We start from the raw sequence: 6,729 nt of genomic DNA, 5'->3' as shown, positions 1-6,729 counted from the left end.
AATTAGGACGATTTATACTCTCTTCATTTTAAATTTAGGATGATTTACACTGTCCTCACTTTAAATTCAGGACGATTTATACTCTCTTCACTTTAAATTCAGGGTGGTTTATACTCTCTTCCCTTTAAATTGGCCAAAAAATTGTCGTCCCCTCTCTCTTGAATGCTGATTTGTAATAAGTGATTAAGTGTGGAATATGGTGCTCGTCACGATGCTGTGCTGTGGAAGAGATGTAGAAATGGTGTTGTTTTTGTTACTATCTATGTTGATGTTGCTTTTGGCGGTGATGCTGGTGATGGTGCTGCTGGTGGTGGTGCTGGTGGTGGTGGTGATGTGGCCCCTGGCTTACATGGACGTGAACTCAATGCTCTGCAGAAATCTAGTCACTTCCGTCGGCGGCTTTCCGAGATTTCTGGCTAAGCTTATGGTGAAGGAATGGCTGCGTTTGATTCTCTCTCTCTCTCTCTCTCTCTCTCATATATATATATATATATATATATATATATATATATATATATATATATATATATATGTCTATCTGTCTCTTTGTCTATCCGTCTGTCTGTCTGTCCATCTGTATGTCTACCCAAGCTAACGGCCACAGCCTAGTCTGGCAAGGGGAACTCATGGCTCTCTGGGCAGGACAGTTTCTAGGGAATGAAATTTCTATACGTGAAACTTCATGAAGATTGTTTGGTATAAGATTTGGTATGTCTGGTGGTCAAGAGCTTTTTGTATGTTGTTATTTTATAGATGAAATTATACCCACCATGCAAAACTTGAAAGTATGTTCATTGTGAAGATAAAAAAGTTCTGCCCTACCTGGACTCATTTCAGGTATTGCTGGATGGCAGATGAGTGTATATTCCGAAGGCATTATTATACTGCAAAATAACTGCTCGTTTTCTGTTTCTTCTGATGAGTCATCTAATAAACAACGCCAGCATGGGACAAATCTGGCTCTTTTATAATTAGCGTGCTTCTCTGATTTTCACAATGTTCTTAATCGTGAAAATGTTGGGGCTTAAGTGAAAAGAAGTTAAACTGACAGATGTGTGTCATGTATCATCTGGTCAGCCTTTACCTACATGAAAATCAAGAGCCAGAGGCCTCATGTGGGTGTGTAGGGGAGATTGGTGGATGAAGAGCAGAGAGAGAGAGAGAGAGAGAGGAGGGGGGGAGGAAGGTAGTGTGAATGTATGCATGAGAGAGAGAGAGAGAGAGAGAGAGAGAGAGAGAGAGAGAGAGGGAGGGAGGGAGGGGGGGAGGAAGGTAGTGTGAATGTATGCATGAGAGCATGAGAGAGAGAGAGACAGACAGACAGAGAGGAAGGGGGAGTGTGTATGGATGCATGTGAGAGAGAGAGGGGGGGTGGGAATCTGCATGTATGCATGAGCGAGAGAGAGAGAGAGAGAGAGAGAGAGAGAGAGGAAGGGGGAGTGTGTATGGATGCATGTGAGAGAGAGAGGGGGGGTGGGAGTGTGCATGTATGCATGAGAGAGAGAGAGAGAGAGAGAGAGAGAGAGAGAGAGAGAGAGGATTATATGTGTAATATATGCATGAGAAAGTGTGTGTGTGTGTGTGTGTGTGTGTGTGTGTGTGTGTGTGTGTGTGTGTGTGTGTGTGTGTGTGTGTGTGTGTGTGTGTGTGTGTGTGTGTGTGTGTGTGTGAACGGGATTGATGAAGCTGCGCTTAATCTGACCATCCCATTGACCTCGCCAGAGAGAGAGAGAGAGAGAGAGAGAGAGAGAGGGGGGGGAGGGAAGGGGAGATAGTGGAGGAGGATGAAATTTCTTATCTATCTATCTATCTATCTACATAGAGATGTGTATAATATACAGTATGTATATTTTTGTACGTATATATCTATATACTTTCATATATTTGTGTGTGTGTGTGTGTGTGTGAGAGAGAGAGAGAGAGAGAGAGAGAGAGAGAGAGAGAGAGAGAGAGAGAGAGAGAGAAAGGACTTCATGTGCGCGGATGCATAGGACATGTGTATGTATACATACTGTGTGTGCGTGTGTGTGTCCCACATTGTCATACAGGAGCAACAGCTGGGTAATCCCTCACCCTGATGGAGTCCTCACTGACCAACTAAACTTATACAAACCATCGACGCTGACAGGGAGAGCAGAACATTACATTTCCCCAATAATTTTACCGTATGACCTTCATTATTTATCAGACAGGCTTAGAAGTCTATATCTCTAATTTTATATCTTTTTACCTCAAATTTAGTAACCAACCAAGCTTATACAGTCCACCAACATTTACAGGGAGAACACGGTATTAAAGCTTCCGTTAAATCAGAACTTTCTTCTGATTTCTTTTTCTTATCTAACCGCCTTCTAGCTTCTTATGTCTGACTTTATACAGTATATCCTAACCTTAATTCATCTAACATTTTTTTAATAATACAAACCATCAAACTGAAGGAAAGCACAATAACAAACTTTCTCTAACAGTTGAGTCCTTAAACCTTGAAGTATATCTATCACCTGCTGAATTCAACTTTGTATCTCCTAACCTCAATCCACCTATTCGTAATTACAAAGTAGGAAGATCACAGTTACACAAATCCTCTGCTATCTCCTATGTTTAAACTTCTCTAACAGTTTTCGAAATCCGTATCCGTAACTTTATATCTCCAAATCTCAACTGGGCTCAGCTTTCCTGCGTTATCCAGCATCCGTAAAATTCCAGCTGTCACACCACTTTTTTCAACATTTTTCTATTATCAGGTTTACGATTTGCTGCCTCCTAACTTCATTCGAATTTTGGGTCCCTAACTTTAACAACCTCCAAGTCTCATGTCCCTAACTGCCTGCTTTTAAGCTCCTGAAAGCTGAGGACGTAATTTTCATTTTCTTCTTGTTATCATCAGACGATTTTATTCCGATTTGAGACCTTCAGTTTTGAGAGGATTAATGCAAGCTATATATAAACTCATCAGTTCGAGCAATCTCTTCCAAAGTGAAACAGAGCTTGCGGAGAATCAAGAGTAAGGTATAGATAGAGGTTGTCATTGTCGTGAAGTACGGTAGTTTAACATTCACCTCTCCCCCTCTTTCAGTATCTTTTGATTTTCAGAACTAGTTTCTCCTAACCTTCACCTTTATCAAATGCAATTCCGATTTCAGATCCCTAAATCTCAGTCGTGTAACCTTTACCAATCTATTTTCATCCTTTAACCTCGAATTAAAAGGTTTACCATTCCGACTAAAGTCCCCAAGTTATTATTCCACTATTCCACGCAGAGAAACTCCTCCACTGACAAAATGCTAAAGCACTCGAACTTCGCTTTACATATAAATAAATAAATAAATAAATATATATATATATATATATATATATATATATATATATATATATATATATATATATATATATATATATAGAAATAAATATGAGTGTGTGTGTGTGTGTGTGTGTGTGTGTGTGTGTGTGTGTGTGTGACGTTGATCTGGTGAGCAGTAAAGAACCATCACAACCACAGTGAAATCTAGTCTTTGTTAAATCGGTGTTCGGCAAGGAATATTCAACGCACAAATCCACATATAAGTCCACAGACTTAGACAAATAGCTGCACAATACATGTTATTTCAAGAAACGTGAAAGCGGCCAACTCCACATTGATTTCCATAGCTTTCGCCACATATACAATATCCACTGCAGAATAAGTCAGCTAACAAATTTAATCCACATTGGAGTTCACAGTTTCGGTAAAATAAAAACACATGTTTACTTCTATTCCTTACGAGTAACAAGGAGCTGTAAAGAGTAACTAAATCCACATTAAAATTTTTACCCTTGCCAAATGGATATGCATAGAGGATTATGTGCCAACAAACAAATTTCAACATCAGTGTGCACACTATCGGAATACAAATACGCAACATGTTACTTCGAGAGTGACTTTCGTGCCAGTTATGCGTTCAGAACAGTTCGAAAACCAACTTGATTTTGTCATAAAACAGTAGGTAAAATTTAGCACCAAACAAATACAGGCAATAGTGCACACAGTCTTGCCCACAAAAAAACGCAGGAATACTGGAGAGCGTCTATAGCGATATTATAATATACAAACCTTTGCCAAAAAAAAAAAAAATGCGCACTGGAGATCGTTTTGCAGAGTAGGGATCCAGGAGATTATATATATATATATATATATATATATATATATATATATATATATATATATATATATATATATATATATATATATATACAGGATGATTTAACACAAGCATATCCTTAGAGAATCGCATTCACTCTCCATGACAAACACACACGGTATAGATATTTTATACTGCCGTGGAAAACTTCTACAACCACATTAACAACCATGCCACATAAATACAGCACTTGGTTTACTCAAACAGAAGCACATTGTGCGCATTAGTCTTTGCCAGATGTACAAACAATGCGTAAACAAATCCACATGAGAGAGCAGAGAGTCTTGTCCACAAAAAACACTCAAGGTATACACATTTAGAAAAGATCCATGAAGGGGGACCAAATCAACAAGTACCTACTCAGTGAAACGATTTTTTTCAGCTAGGCAAAAATGGTTCTCCTGAAAATATACCTACATGCGTCCAAGGCAGAGAAAACTTTCAGAGAACAAGCTTTGCTGAGTCGGTATGCAGTTTTGGTTTATATAGTGCCGTGATCAGCAAAGTGATTCCCATGAAAAAGAAAATAAAAATGCTAAATACATTACATTCCAGTGGACAAGCCGACATGAAAGTGTACACAGTCTCAGCCACATAAACCGACACAAGGAAGTGATATTTAGAGAGCCGTGAAGACCGCCCAGATCCACATTAACATATTCATGACTAGCGCCCTTGGTCCACACAGCCGCTCCAGTCTACCCACCTCCGCTTTCACAGGCCCTGGCACAGAACCCAGCCTTGTATGCATTCTTGAAGGACTGCACTTTGGCCTGGGGGAAGTTTGAGGAGGTTCGGGGCTTCTGAGGTATGTTTGGGGAGTGTGGGGTGACTTAGGGAAGGATGGGGTGATTTGCGGTGACTTGGGGAAGGGTGGGGTGATCTGGAGTGATTTGGGGAAGGATGAAGTCATCTGCGGAAGGTTGGGGTGAATTGCTGTGGCTTGGGAAAGGGTGGGGTGATCTGGGATGGCTTGAGGAAGGGTGGGGCGATCTTGGGTGAGTTGGGGAAGGATGGTGAGATATGGGATTCTTTGGGGACTGTGGGGTGATTTGGAGAAGGACGGAGTGGCCTGAGCTGAGCTGGGAAAGGATGGAGTGATCTAGGGCGAGTTGGGGGAAGTGTGAAAGTGATCTGGGTTTGTGTGCTTAAGTGTAGAGGGAAATGGAGAGAACTGAGGGAAGACTGAGGGAGAAGGGGGGGAAGATTTGCTGGCCTGAGGGAGGATAGGAAGGTTTGTGTCATGAACCTTGAGGAGGCTGGGACTTGGCGGCCTTTGGGTAATTTTAGGGAAGGATGAGCTGGTTTTGTGATTTACGGAAAGTTAGGGAGACAGAGAGAAAAACGGACAAAAGGAAAAGTAAAGAAGTAAACAAGAAAGAAAGAAATTGGATAAAAATAAAAAAAGTGGAAATATAGATAGAAATGACAGAAACATGCATAAGCAATAGGACACACACACCAAAATAGCACAAATCAGAGACATAGAGAGAGACAGAGAGAGGAGAAGAAAAAATAAATAAAAGAAGGGAAAAGAAAAAATGACAGAGAGACGAAGAAGAAAGCACACATACACACGACAAAATCTTCCACAGCTATACCCACTTATGTTTAATAATACTCAACTTAATCCTGCATCATCGTTGAACATGCTTGGGGTTTCATTTGCTCGGGACTTGTCTTGGAAAGATCATATTACATCTCTTGTAAAGTCTGCTTACAAGCGATTGGGTGTGCTAAACCGACTCCGTTCCTTCTTTACCCCTGCACAATTGTTGACTCTATAAAGGGGTTTTATCCGCCCCTGTGTGGAGTACAACTCTCATGTGTGGGGAGGCTCCCCAGATACAGCTCTTCTCAATAGGGTAGAGTCAAAGGCTTTTCGTCTCATTAACTCTCCCCCTCTTACTGACTCCCTTCAACCTGTCTCTTCGCCGCAATGTTGCATCTTCATCTCTTTTCTATCGTTACTTCAATGGTCACTGTTCCTCTGAACTGTCTGCATGCATTCCTCCACTTCTACGACGGGCGCGTAGCACTCGTCTAGCAGCAAACTCTCACCCCTTTTCTGTCCATCTCTCTAATGCAAGAGTTAACCGTTACTCCCAGTCCTTCATTTATGCAACAGGTCAACTCTGGAACTGTCTCCCTCTGTCTGTATTTCCTGCTTCCTATGATCTCCAATCTTTAAAACGCAGTGTGTCCAGGCATCTCGAAATGAATGGATCTTGAATTTGGCTCAATCTTGTATTTTGTTTTTCTCTTGGAAGGAACAGTTTTGCGGGCTCATTGCCTTTGGATCCTTCTTCCTCTCACACACACACACACACACACACACACACACACACACACACACACACACACACACACACACACACACACACACACACACACACACACACACACACACACACACACACACACACACACACACACACACACACACACACACACACACACACACACACACACACACACACACACACACACACACACACACACACACACACACACACACACACACACACACACACACACACACACACACACA

This window comes from Coenobita brevimanus, chromosome 96 (assembly GCF_032717465.1).
Source record: "Coenobita brevimanus isolate Jiangsu-jjx chromosome 96, ASM3271746v2, whole genome shotgun sequence".
NCBI classification, from domain to species: domain Eukaryota; kingdom Metazoa; phylum Arthropoda; class Malacostraca; order Decapoda; family Coenobitidae; genus Coenobita; species Coenobita brevimanus.
This window is presented reverse-complemented; position numbering follows the sequence as displayed.